The sequence below is a fragment of the Mixophyes fleayi genome, chromosome 9 (assembly GCF_038048845.1).
Source record: "Mixophyes fleayi isolate aMixFle1 chromosome 9, aMixFle1.hap1, whole genome shotgun sequence".
Classification (NCBI taxonomy): Eukaryota; Metazoa; Chordata; class Amphibia; order Anura; family Limnodynastidae; genus Mixophyes; species Mixophyes fleayi.
Window position 1 is genome coordinate 86,840,906 of NC_134410.1, and position 14,834 is coordinate 86,855,739.

Below are 14,834 nucleotides of genomic sequence, written 5' to 3' on the forward strand. Positions count from 1 at the left end.
TACTATTTTGGATAATATCCTGAATTCTTTATCAATCTATTTATCCAAGTACATTGTTATATATGAGGCGGATTTGATATAAGACACATTTGTCTATTTGGATTATTGGGATAAAGACAACATTGTGTTTATGTTTACACTATCATCAATACAGCTACATTCGGAAGCCCCATAGGGATGTAGCATAATTAATATTTTTTGCTTAAAATTATTTGTAGAGCCAGGTAAAGTTTATACTTTTTAATATTTGTGATACTGTCAGATTTTCACTGTCAGTAGATAAAGCTGCATGACCAATTTCCTCAGATGTCTCTTGTTCAGAACCATCATAGATGTCCTTAGATGGGGATCATAATCACTCACATTGGGATCCTGGGCAAGTACATCTTACTTAATGAAGAAAAAATAACAATAAAATCATATATGTTTTAGTCCAGAACATCCAACTTTTAGCATCAAATAAGTAGATTATTTTACTAGTAAACTTCATTACACACATTAGTAATTTCACATGTGAAGTGCATACTCTCTTTTTTATGTGTATATATGTGGGGTCATTTAAAGAAAACCAAAAGAACCAATTCAACTAACAAAATGTTTAAAATGCAAATTTAATGTATTAGCCTCGATGCCAATAACACATGCATCTATTTAAATTACATTTTGTTCAAGGGATCATCACGGAAAATACATAGTAAACTTTACCATAGAGCCATATTATCCAATAGGCTGCAGGCTAGGGTACTAGGCTTTAAGGTGGTGGTGTGTAAAAATTATCAATATCCTTTTTAAAAGGCAAGTGGAGATGTATTTAGAAAACATAGGAGAATATACATTACTGGAGTGTTAAGATTTATTTAGTTACTAAATTTAACTAATTTTAATAGTTTAATGGTTAATGTATGTATAATTATATGATATTTAGCTGAAGGGCATTGTTGTGTAGTTAGCAAAGGACTCTCACCAGGGTCTATCTATTCGACACCCTGCATTCGTTATTCTTCTAATGCGTGTATACCAGATGGCTGAGGTCCAAGCACTCTATGGAACCACAACCTGCCCCCCTTGATCGTTTGCAGTTGTCTCTGAGTTTATCTTTAAGCCTAGGCTTAAAAGTCCTGCCAGCTGTGTGAAATGTCAAAAGTTAAGAATGTTGCTATGCATACTGTCAAATATTTACAAACTACTGGTGCAGACATACATATTGATATTGTTAAATCTAAAATTCTGACCCAAGTCAGCCTGTGGTATCAAGTATATCTGGAAGCGCTTCAATCAGCTGGAGAGAATTGACACAGACCAAGTTCTGTATGCAAGGAATATTCTCTAGTTTATTGATACAAAGATACAGGTTTTTATAGGCTACTGAATAAATGAATCCTACGTCATATGCATACAATAGTTTATACCACTAGTTTATGAGAAGCGCTACTGATTAACTTTCTCACGTATTCTTGAGGTGTTTACTTTTCTCCCCCTTCTAAGGACAGATGAGCCTATTATTTCTTATCTCAAGGGGAGTTGGAGATATGCTATGTGCAACACCATGGATACAGCTCCCATACTACCAGCTGGATATGAAGCTCATTATTGTTTTCATAACTGGTTACATTCTTCAGGTGTTCTCTATTAGTTCAACTTCAAGGCCATAGGCTCACATATTGCAAAACTGCAAGTTAACAGAAAAATGAATAATCTCTTCTAGCAAATAATATTTCTATACAAGTTACAATAAAATGGCTGAACAAAGGCCTTATGAGGCCTTAACAAAAAATCATATTTAACATTTCCCATCTTTTATTCAATTTTCGACCCTTTCTCCTCCTACCTACCTAATCCTATCTATAGAACCACATTCTTAATAAGCAGGTACTTATACACATGTAGGAGGCCACATGCATAGAGTTGGTCCCCTTAGGAATCTGTCAACTCATCCCCCACTAATAAGCCTGTGATCCTCCCTGTCCTAACTTGATTTATGAGGAGATGCATTTTGGCAAATGTCCATGTCTAGAAAAGATGGTTTCTTAGAAGATGGTTTCTTAAAAGATGGTTTCTTAAAAGATAGTTAATGAGTCTATAGTAGTTCTGCAGGCCTTGCATGTCCTTTGTTCAATCTTTAGTAGTTTCTTGTTGCAAACTCTGCAGTTCTTTGGCTTTGCTATTCCAAATAATTCATGACACTCATAGTCTGGTCAGGTTTCAGAAGTAATTTCTGTGATCATCAGAGGTTCGGGATTTTCAGTGGTTCCCTTTTTGGAGAGACAACAATCAAGTGTCAGTAACTTCTTAATCAGCCATATATTTAGTTTCATTATCACCTATACGATCAACAGGATTGCTAAACCATTTGCTACTAATGCCAATATTTCCAATATCCAACATGAATCATTACTGACAACTTTACCAATGAGGTTATGCATCTGCACAAAGACATTTTCAGAGTTTACTCTACTATGAGTGCAAATTGTTGAGCACTCCTTCCCATATGTTTCTCACAGTGGCATAGGCAATATGTCACTTAACTGTCTGTTTCATACTGGGTTAGGGAGGCCTTAATCCCTACTTCAGTCACAATTATTCTGGCAAGACATATCAATACAATGAGACAGTCATTTCTATTTATCAGAACAAGACTCCCCTGATTTGAAGACTTTGCAGTGTTATGCGTGAATCCAGGTGTCTCTTTCCTGTACTTTCACTGCCATGGGAGTCGTCAACAGGACTTGATAAGGACCCTTGTATCTGGGTTCAAGACTTCTCCTGATGTGCTTTCTCACGACCACCCAGCCCCCCAGGGTGCAGTTTATGGGTACCTGTATCAAAATTAGGGTTTGCAATGGAGGAGAATATTTGACCATGTATTTCAGTTAGTTGTTTCTATAATAAGGCAACATAATTCAACAAATCACTATATACATGGTGTAGTTGCTATGGAAAATAACAGCCTGTTCTGTTTGCTGTGCCAAACAATATCTCATATGGTGTTAAACCTGTGTCTTTCCTAGCAGTATTTTTTACTGAGTGCAGGTAAACATGAGATCCATGGCAGACCTGTTTCAGCCATTATTTTCTGCATTTTCAATTTCAGTGTACCATTAAGGCGCTCCATACATCCTGAACTTTGGGATCTGTAGGGGGTGTGATAGTTTCTGGAATCCTTGCCCCGTAAAGTGTATCCCTCTGTCACTTACAATGACCTCTGGTACACCATATCATCAGATTACCTCATTCGCAATTTTCTTGGCTAATGCTTTAGCATTTGCTTTTCTATACAGCCATGTCTCCAGCCAGTGACTAAAGAAGTTGACACAGACAAGCACATTCTCAAAGCCCGAGCATTTGGGAAGTTATAAAGTCTATCTGTATCCTCTTATAGGGATATTATGTCTGGGGTGTGCTTTTCCATAGGACAGACTTACTCGGGTTACTTTGTGCACAGACTAGGCATTCTGCCACTAACGACTGTGCTGCTTGGGCAAACCCTGGTACTATCCATAAGCTGCTAGTGAGTACAACCATAGCATCTTTTCCCAGATGCACTTTCTCGTGTGCTATATTGGCCATAATGGGATAAACTACTTTTGGCAGACACAAACGCTGACCTTTACACCACTCCTTGCACTTCTAGTGCTCCATGTATTGCCCAAGTCTTTTTCTTATTTTCTGTTGCTTGTCTTTCCATAAGTTGGAGTGTGCTCTGGTCAAACAGGGGTCAGGGGGTCACCATGTAAATAGACTCCCCTTGGGGTACTGGGGCTATGGCGGCTTCTCGTGCGGCCTGGTCTATTTCACTTAGCTTCGGGGGTAGTATCTCTGTGTGTATCTTCATCTTCATCACTGTTTGGAGGACAGCTGGAATGCAGTGAACAATGCCCTGGTATGTTCATCATATTGACTGGTTTGCTTGCTGAACCCATAAGGTCCCTACTTTTCCATACAGGGCCATAATCATGCGCAATTACAAATGCATAACTTGAATCAGTGTAAATATTTACTCTTTGTCCTTTTGCATATATGCATGCAAGTGTCAGGGCCTTTAGTTCAGCTTCTTGTGCTGACATGTGACTCGGTAGAGTCTGTTGAATCACTATTTCTGTGTGTGTGGTTACAGCACACCCTGTATACGGGACAGGATCTATGTGATAGTGTGAACCATCTACAAAAAGAGTGATGTCTGCATCTGGTAATGGTTTATCTTTAATGTGAGATAAAACCAGAGATTCTTGTTTCATTAGTTCTATGCAATCATGTTCAGAAAAATTTTGTTTGCATTTTTTTTTTTTCCTTTCTTTCTGTTCAAGCTGGAATGGAATTCCCCCAAATCCCTAGGGTAACCCCAATATATACAGGTACTTCTCCCATCTTTTGAAACTTGCTGCAATAAGGCAGCAGGATTCAACATTGTGCACTGCTTAAGTGTAACGTTACTGGGAGTAAGCAGTGCTACTTCATTAGGATAGGCTTCAGTAAGGAGCATGTGGAATCCAAGGAAAAGGTTCTTGGTTTCTGAGTTCCACAAAGTTTACACTCATTAGATGGAGTGTACAGTACAACGGTTAAGACAGATGTGGTAACTTTAATTCTTCTGGAAGAGAAACACTTAGCTTAAATAACCTGTTAATAAGCCACATCATCAGTTCTATTAGTGTATATAATAATGTGTTGGGCCACAATACTCACAAACACATTCCTGCATTGGGTGTAAACCCCTGTAGTCATGGGTTGCTCTTTTCTTTATTTGGTTGGGTTAAACTTTCATATTAGAATTTTCTAATTATGTATAATGATCTATACATTACTATGGGCCTGAGTCTGGTTCTTCCAAACTTGGCTTTCCTTTCTAGTCTAGTACACATCTACAGCGCACAGCAAAGGAAAATAACGTGCAATCTATATTCCTCCTGCTAATATCAATGAACTCCCCTCTCTGGTCTCCCTTGGACCTTTAAAAAACTTAAAATACAGTTTACTCAGATTCCCCTTGTCTGAAGGTCTTAACATATATCTGTGAACATGAGAGGCTCTGGGGCCTCTTGTGCTTCCTTTTTTTTTTTTTTTTTTTTCTTCTAATAAAAAAGGAAAGGGAGGAAGAAAATACACAGTGCGCTCGGCAAGTGTTATATGTCACTCATTTCACAATAGGAGGGAATGTCCTTTGTGCTGTATATCTTCATACTTAGTAAATCTGGCCGGTAACAAATGTTTTGCTTGTGCTTGGTTTCTGTCACAACGTACGATACCGTTAAGGTAACTGGGTGTCCTAGCACAATATCTATACTCTTTTCAAGCACTAAAGCAGAGTAGTATGCAAGTGACCTTAGCTTGCGACCATGTATTTGTGTCAGTACTCCTTGTACATGTGCACTGACTTCATAACAAAATAATGTGAAAGGCTTGTCATAATCTGGCAAAGCCAGTGCTGGCGCTGAAGTTATTTCAGCTTAAAATTGGTTAAACATTTGGTTCTGCTCAGAGGAGAGTATAAATGGCTTGCTATGATCCAGAAGTGCTAATGCAGGAGCACATACAATTGCTCTTAAAGTCTTAAATCTTTTTCATTTCTGTAAAAATATAGAATTCCCATCAATGCATTACCATACCCACAATAAAAAGAATTATTTACAGTATATGACAATTATAGCACAGTAAATAAGGGCAGTAAATGTCTTTACAAACACTGATTTACTCAAAACTGTAATGAGGATACAAATAAAAACCTTTTGCTTTCTGCACATACAGAAAAACCACCTAGTTCATGCATTTGCTATGTGAATAGCACATAAACTCTAATATCTCTTCCAAAACAAGGTAATCATTACTCAGAAGAGTTTACGTTATTTAAATCCTTCATTAGTTTATACTTATGTTTGTTGTGGTGCAAAGATGGTGCATTGGAAGTTAAATCAATGCAATCTGGATTGCCTAATGGGTCTTTGCAGCTGGAGACCTGTGAATAAAAAAAACTTTTGCATAGAGATTAACATTTATTTACTAGGAATTACTGTAACTGTAACATGCGTGTATACTGTTATCAGGTAACCAGTGAACAGCTGCTAAAAGCTTAACTGTGACGCTATGCGTTCCATGCCTTGATTTCCTCAAAGGGGCAGTCCCTAATTTCACAAATAGAGAATGTCAAAGTGACGAGACCTGGGCGAGTGTTCAAAGCCACTCCTTTCTTTTCATCTCTTAGTACAGCCCTTTTAAATGACACTAATTAAATTTCCGGGTTTAGAAACATTCAATCTGGAATCTTGGTTCCAAGTATTCAACCATTTTAAAAGCAGCACTGTCTCATAAATCAGAGTACTCTCGTTAGACACAATACATTGTGTCTGTAAATCATTCAACATTTTCTCAACAAAATCTCTCTCCCGTGACCAAATATTCACACATATTTGTAGATTCTGTGATTTTCGTGTTCAAAGTAAAAATATATTCACTTAAGTCTCGCTCACAGACGACATTTTATCTCGTAACATTTCTTTAAAGGCATAACAAACCCTCCTGATTTCTGAGAACATTCATCAGCGCCATTTTAACACAGATAAAAACAGCATGTAAGCTCACTCCCACAATTCTCAACTTCATTAAAGAGAAAGCTATATTTCTGAACTTCAGAAACAAAATTATTTTGTTCAAATACAGAAACGGCTTGTTGGATCCCAGCCAGCTTTGTTCTGACACTAGTACTTATAGTGATAATGTACATTATTTACAATCTTGTCCGTGCAATCGGACCAAACATTTTAAAACTTCTTTTGTATCTTTTTAAAAGCTTATCATTAAGCAATGAATGTACAACTTTTTCAACCTTGAAACATGTCTCTTGTAAAAAACGGACAAGACAGACAAACATTGTGATTTAAAGTAAATCAAACATCTCCCTTATAGAGCACTAAGACAGAGAACAAACAATGTGAATTATCACGGATCTCTCTCACACGCAGTAAGACGGAGACAAAACTCACATACAGAGAAAGAAAACTTAACTGACATTTTCCAGCCTACTGCTGTGGAACTACAAGTCCCAGCATTACACTAAATACAAGTTAGCTTCAACATGTTATCATCAATCAGCACTCCGGACACATTTTTTTAATTTTACATACATTGTCAAAAAACAAAAAACAGTGTGCTTCTTATCTCAACACACTGAAATCATTTACACAGAATAAGGGAGGGGCACATTTCACTTATTCAGCTGCACAGGATCAAACATACATTTATAATATACAACCTACTTGATTCATTATTCAGCTTCCGATGCATTTAGCATATCCACATATATTTCGACTTTTCAGATCTCTTAACTTTCCTGTGCCACCTCAAACAATCTCTTGGGGTTTGATCTCAATACCCCTTTGTTTCTCCATCCACACATATCTTTGGCTATCCCCGCTTTCTTGAAAAATTCCCTGCAGACCTTCTACTCCCCCATTTCCTTTAGTCTTTGTGCATCATATCTATGAGGGAGCTGCTGTCATTTGTTTACTATCTATATTACTCGTATTGACAGTATTCTGTTGAGTCCAAATCGGGACTCTTATCTAGTTTCTGTGGGTTGTCCTTGCACTGGACGTCCCGTTCTGTGGACTCCTTGTACTGGATGTCCGTGCTAAATAGCTTCTTTGACAGTATCTGGGACGAAGGTCTTTTGGAAATCTCTCTTACACAATTTGGGCAGATTACAGAATCTCCCTTCTTTGATATACCTCTGGGGATGGTGTCTAAAATGTTCACTCAATGTTCAAAACAATAACTCTCTAAATCCCTCTATTCCATTACATGCTTCTTTGATCAATGTCTTATGTGACTTTTATGCTTTATACATCATACATAGGTACAAACACATGCACTCAAAATTCAATCATCTTTCAAAAATCTAATCAACAATACAATTACAGTAAACAAATTGGGTTAATACTGTATTATATTAATCAGATGATACTTGAGACTCACAAATTCGCGTGTCAGGTGCCTCAGACAGACATGAGGTGACCCAGACTAGGAAGACCAACGAGTAGAAATCTACTGACCGCGGATGTTGGGGTTCAATGTGCTGGGAAACCTCCGTTGTCTGTCTTGTAGCCTGCTGGACAGCGAATCTCTGTGGCGACCTCCAAGTTGTTAAATCTAAAATTCTGACCCAAGTCAGCCTGTGGTATCAAGTATATCTGGAAGCGCTTCAATCAGCTGGAGAGAATTGACACAGACCAAGTTCTGTATGCAAGGAATATTCTCTAGTTTATTGATACAAAGATACAGGTTTTTATAGGCTACTGAATAAATGAATCCTACGTCATATGCATACAATAGTTTATACCACTAGTTTATGAGAAGCGCTACTGATTAACTTTCTCACGTATTCTTGAGGTGTTTACTTTTCTCCCCCTTCTAAGGACAGATGAGCCTATTATTTCTTATCTCAAGGGGAGTTGGAGATATGCTATGTGCAACACCATGGATACAGCTCCCATACTACCAGCTGGATATGAAGCTCATTATTGTTTTCATAACTGGTTACATTCTTCAGGTGTTCTCTATTAGTTCAACTTCAAGGCCATAGGCTCACATATTGCAAAACTGCAAGTTAACAGAAAAATGAATAATCTCTTCTAGCAAATAATATTTCTATACAAGTTACAATAAAATGGCTGAACAAAGGCCTTATGAGGCCTTAACAAAAAATCATATTTAACAATATAAATGTACATTTTTTGGGCCACACAATAAATATAGGCTGGTACACACCAATAAACAGTTTTAAAAAATTTAAATAGGTTACAATGGTCACAATATTCTAAAGAATTTTATATTTTGTTAATGTTTATGGTTTGTTATTCTGATGCCTAGTGCAACATTTGTGTGCTTGACAATATTGAGAGGAGGATTTTTAAAATGTATTTTGAACATAATTGAAAAACAGTTGTGCTGACTTACCTCTTTTTGACTGCAAACTAGAGCCACAGCATTGAACTACAATGTATTATATTCCCAAATGCAGTGCTATATAGGGGCAGATATCTGTCTGTTAGTGTGGTGAAGCCTTTTCTCCACGATCACCACCAGCACTTCAGCCTATTTGTAGTTGAAGTTGGGCTGTCTACACTTAGCAGACTCTTGACTGCAGCAAGATGTCTCTTCCTCTGATTGGAACACTAAACAAAATCACAAGACCTTCTAATTCCAAAATTGAGACTTAGGGGTATATTTACTAAACTGCAGGTTTGAAAAAAAGTGGAGATGTTGCCTATAGCAAAATGACAACTAGAAACTGATTAGTTGCTAAAGGCAACATCTCCACTTTTTAAATCCCACAGTTTAGTAAATCTAGCCCTTAATCACAAAATGACACAATCTTTGCCTCTTCAGCCTTATATAGTGTCTGCAGTGGCATAGTCGCCATTTGTTGTGTGTGAATGCCCAGGCATTGGAACACCACTAATTTCGTTAGTACGGCCCACTATTTTGATTGAAGGGGATATGATATGGGACCGGCCCGGTGGCCAAATGTTGTATTGTGCTGAGGGTGGGTGGGTGGTTTAAGGGGTGGGCATGCTCAACAATTTTTAAAATGTATGCATTTAATAACATTTGGTGATTCCATCTAAACATGAACATAGCTCATACTTGCCAACTCTCCTGGAATGTCCGGGAAACTCCCGAAATTCGGATTGGTCTCACGGACTCCCGGGAGAGCAGGCAAGTCTCCAGTATCCCGCAACTGCCTAGCCTAAATGATGCAATTCGTGGTGAATCACGGGGCCAAAATGCTGTGTTTGGCCGTGCCCGCCCCCTCCGCGCTCTGGTCACGCCCCTCTCCTAGACTACACTTGCCGAAAGTAGGCAAGTATGACATAGCTTCAATTTAAAGCAGTTGGATAAAAAAAGATATACTTAAAACTGCACTTCATATAGCAGTGGGAGTTATTTCTGTACATTTTCAATTGTCTGGGGATGGAGGTGTGGGTGGGAGGGCCAATCAGATTCTTCTCATTGTTCCTCCTGCTCACACCTCCCTCAGCAGCATCGCAATACACTGATTTTTGTTCAGAGCTGTGTAAAATAAAATACGGATCCACAAGAAAATGGACGCATAATGCAGGTCATTTGGTATGTAAAATTTTGCACCCCACCTAGGAGCAGGGGCGCCGAGAGGGGGAGGAGAGCGGGTACTAATTACCCGGTCCCTTGCGCTGCCGATTTTTTAAAAAAAATATTTTTTTTTTAAACGATTTTTTTTTTTCTTCTTTTTTTTTTTTTTTGTTTGCGGCAGGGAGGGCTCGGTCGTTGGTGGGGGGGAGCAGGGTAGTTAAAAAAAAAAACCAAAACATACTCACGTGATCGCGGAGCCGGCATCCCTCCTCTCTGCTGCTCTGTGCTCCATTCAGACTGTCTGAATGCCGGGTGTGATGTCATCATGTCATGCCCAGCATTCAGTCAGTCTGGAGTAATGGAGCACAGAGCAGCAGAGAAGACCAAGAAAGCAGAGAGGAGAAAAGGTGAGTGAAGGGAGGAAAACGAGGGGGGCACAGAGGGGTTAAAAAATGGGGAGGCAGCATGACAGAGGGGTTAAAAAACGAGGGGGGCACAGAGGGGCTAAAAAATGGGGGGGGGGGGCAGCATGACATAGGGGTTTAAAAATGAGGGGGGGCACAGAGGGGTTAAAAACGGGGGGGGGGGGGGCAGCATGACAGAGGGGTTAAAAATGAGGGTGGGCACAGAGGGGTTTAAAAACGGGGGGCAGCATGACAGAGGGGTTAAAAAATTAGGGGGGGGCAGAGGGGTTAAAAAACAGGGGGGCAGCATGACAGAGGGGTTAAAAAATGAGGGGGGCACAGAGGGGTTAAAAAACGGGGGGGGGCAGCATGACAGAGGGGTTAAAAAATAAGGGGGGGCACAGAGGGGTTAAAAAACCGGGAGGCAGCATGACAGAGGGGTTAAAAAACGAGGGGGGGCACAGAGGGGTTAAAAAACGGGGCAGCATGGCACAGTGGGGTTAAAAAACAGGGGTCAGCATGGCACAGTGGGGTTAAAAAATGGTGGGCAGCATGGCACAATGGGGTTAAAAAGGGGGGGAGGCATGGCACAGTGGGATTGAAAAAGGGGGGGAGCAGCATAGTATAGTGTGATGAAGGGGAGCCAGGTGAAGGGGTAAAAGCAGCATGGAGGGCGCAGTGTGATAATAAGGCATGGCGATGACGAAGGGGCACATTATTGTAATATTGGAGCTAGAGGAAGGCCTAATTATTAATCATGGATGTTATTGATTTAACGCCAGGGTTGTTTGGAATTATCTAAATATAGCTATTTTTTTCCAAATAGGGCCTCCCGCAACTTAAGAAACATGCAGCCACAGGTGGTGAAAGTGAGAAGAACAGGTAGGAGAGAGCAGGACGGTCTATGAAATGTTGTGATTCTAGTAGGGACAATGTCAATTTTTGGTGAGTGTTGTGCCCAATGTAAGGTGCAGGCCACGACTGAACTCTTTGTGTACACACTGCATTTTTTCTATACTACACTGTGGTGCTAGATGTCCTGAAAGTCAGGAGTGCTTGGACATATGTGACGCTCGGGCAAATTGAGAGCCTAGTGATTTTGATGTGTTAGCCACGCCCCAATGGCGCATTTGCCACGCCCCCAAGTGCATGACCACACCTCCGAAAAATTTTGCGCCACCGTAAGGCAGCGCAAATTTTTTAAGCATACTCAACTATAAGGGGGGCCCCATGAATTTGTTGTACCGGGGCCCTGAATTCCTCTTGGCAGCCCTGCCCAGGAGTGCTGATTAATATAACACTTGTCTACCAATATTTACTGAAACATTATTTCTGTGAAGGCTAGAAATTCATTATTTCGTTTAGTCCCCACTTGTAACCTCTTAAGCCTTTGGAAAATGTAATACATTATTCTGATAATAAATCTAATAAAATAATGTGCATCTATGTTTTCTGTCTTAGTCTCAAAAAAGAATAAATGGGATATTTTAAGGTAAGAAATATAAGGAAGCTTTTATTGTCCTTTAGATAAATGTCACATAAGACGTGTCCAGCCCTGCACAGATGTAGCAGTGAGTCAGTCCCCCCACACAGGAAATGCTTCCGCAGAATAGTCAAAATGCAAGTTGTTTATCCTGGCATGTGTAATCCTGAGCTACTATGTACAAATAGTAATTCCCACATAACTGCTGCATACAAGTAACAAGAAGTATGACCTGTATACTACATTTTGCTTTTATAATACAAACATTTAAGATACAATATATTTTTGTTCCTGGAGCGTCCCATTTTTTCAGTATGTTAAAGTATAATTCCTATAAATTAGCCACACATTTTACAATCCTAGTATTCAATCTACTTGTCGAACATTTGGACTGACACAGCTGTAAAACCGTCTGCTTGAAAAAAAGACCTGCAACAATTGCAATGAATGAACCTGCCAGCGCACTACAGTCACGTCACTTTTAAGGGCCACACTGTGATATCCTGCTGTTGGTAATTTAAGGATGCGCCGCCTGAACAGTGCTGCTTACAAAACCTACTACATCGCAATCGTTGCAGGTCTTTTTTTCAAGCAGACGGTATTACAGCTGTGTCGGGCATTATAGGTTTCGCTGTCCTCATGTCAGGGATACGGATGTCGGGTTTGTCATTATCCATTTAAAGACTACCACCGTTGTGCCCAGCTGTTACTCTTTGTATGATATCTGTATATGCAGTTTTTACCATCTATTTTTAATTTTTTGGATTTAAATTTTAATTAATGAAATTATAAACCAGTCCAGTAAATATGTCATGATGAGGATTGAAGGGTACCAAATCGTCCTAGACAGCACTGAATATGAAGTTCCTAGATTCACCTGCTAAATTTCTTTGAATTGCCATAGTCAAAAGTCAAATTGAATTAATTCTCTGGTCAAGAAGCCATCCACAATCTCTTGAGATTTTTAGTAAAACTTGATTGAAGCCTTAGGGTGTCAATAAGATAAAGTGAACATTCATCAATCTATGGCTATAGTTGGAACCAAATATATTCACATTGGTAGTTTCTAAGGCACTGATTTTTTTTTTAACGAACCCACAGAGTGCAATTTACAAAAGCCTCAGTGAGAATCTGATGGAGCTGGAAGGTGTGTTGTGTATATTTTACAAAATAAGCTATGTTTACTACAATATTTTGCTATTTAGAGCAGTGTGGTACTCTGTGCTTAAATGTCCAGTAACTGATTATATTCAAGAAAAATTGAACAACTGAAAGTTTAAATGTGACTGGTTCTAAGTATATTTGGGGTCTGACTCACCAAAGAACGTAAATGCCGATATGTGCCGTATTTTGAGAAAAAACACTCTGGCCTATACCCCAGTGAACGCAACAACAGCCAATTCATGTTTGAGCGCAAACTTATGACAGCCTTCAATTTCATGGGCATAATGGGGAGGGAATTTGGCGTATGAACGTAGTCAAAGCACAGTAAGGGTGTGCCAAGTCCGAGCTTACACAGCAGTGCCCGATTCAAGCTTTGGGCATCTCCAAGATACATGTTTTTTTGTCATATCAATTGCACCAGCTACAGGGCTGGTGTAAGATTGACAGTTATGATGATGCTAAAACATGTGCTTGCAATCAACTGTAAAAATTTATTTTATGTACAGTAGACATTAATAACATCATGAAAGATGTATTGCATGGAGGTGAATGAAAATAAACTTTTTTTTCCAGTGTTTTGTCATCAATGACTATATTATTAACAGGGGACGATCATTAATACTTTTTTTTCTTTGCATTCTGCTTTGCTTTGTCAATTACCGTTATTCAACAAGAGAGGTATCAAATCTGCATGTAGGTGAATATGGATGTACCTGAATAATGTGCGTTTAAAAAAAAAATGCAGTTTATGTTCATTTAATAAATCAGTCCCTTAGTTTTTGATCGGAAAGCTTACTAATAACTGAAAAATATATGCAATCATAAGCAGTCTTATGTAAATAAGTATTCAGTGAAATCCAGGTCAGTACAGCTGGGAGAGCTAACTGGTTTTCTGCAAGGCTGATTTCCTATAAAATATAGATAGACTGCTGGTTAAAAATTTTATGTTTCTGTCTGCTGGCATAGTTAGGATCAGAAAACAAAAATCACCAACGTCCATCAACTTTTCCTCAACATCAATAAGTAAAATCCATGGAAGGAAAAAAACCCACAAACAATCAGCTACTATTTTTCTCTATAAAAGAAATATTTTCCCCTGTTTATATAACCCATTATAATATTTTATAAAACTCATTTATTTTTGAAGTTTGGTACATAAAAACTGTAAAACCCACTTTGCTGTATCATGATCATATATGCTTATAAGTTTTGCTCAGAAGTCTTACACTAATATTAAATATAGTTCATTGTCATCATCATCAATTCCTGGCCAATGTTCTCTCTGTGAATATCTCCTAGTTTTACAAATGGCTAACATCACATTCAAAATGGGTAGCTGTTTATAAATAGAAAACAAGTTATCTATGTTTATAACCTCATAAGTTGTCATACGCAAGTTTGTAAATGGTAAAAGATTTTACAACGTTGCCATTTGTGTGATTGGAACCTATCGATTTGCCAGAAATCAGTGACATCATTAAGTCATCTTATAACCAATACTCATGAGGCATGGCCAACAATAAGAACTTTGTTCTAAGGGAGCTGCTAAATCCTCACGAAAATTCAACCATCAAAATGGCTGCTTCTATTGTGTGTAGGTAACAGGTGCACTTTAAGGATAACAGGAGAGTACACATATTAATTGCGAAGGTAGTGGAACCAACACATAAATGTCTAAAGGG

General features: G+C 38.8%; 1 long non-coding RNA gene across 1 annotated transcript; it reads right to left on the bottom strand.

Moving 5' to 3' along the window:
• Positions 1-1,317: 1,317 nt before the first annotated feature.
• On the bottom strand, positions 1,318-6,398 carry LOC142100805 (uncharacterized). Its single transcript, XR_012678918.1, has 2 exons — positions 5,320-6,398; positions 1,318-4,602 (listed from the first exon to the last, which is right to left on the bottom strand). It is a non-coding gene; the product is annotated as an uncharacterized LOC142100805 (long non-coding RNA).
• Between the last annotated feature and the right edge of the window lie 8,436 nt (positions 6,399-14,834).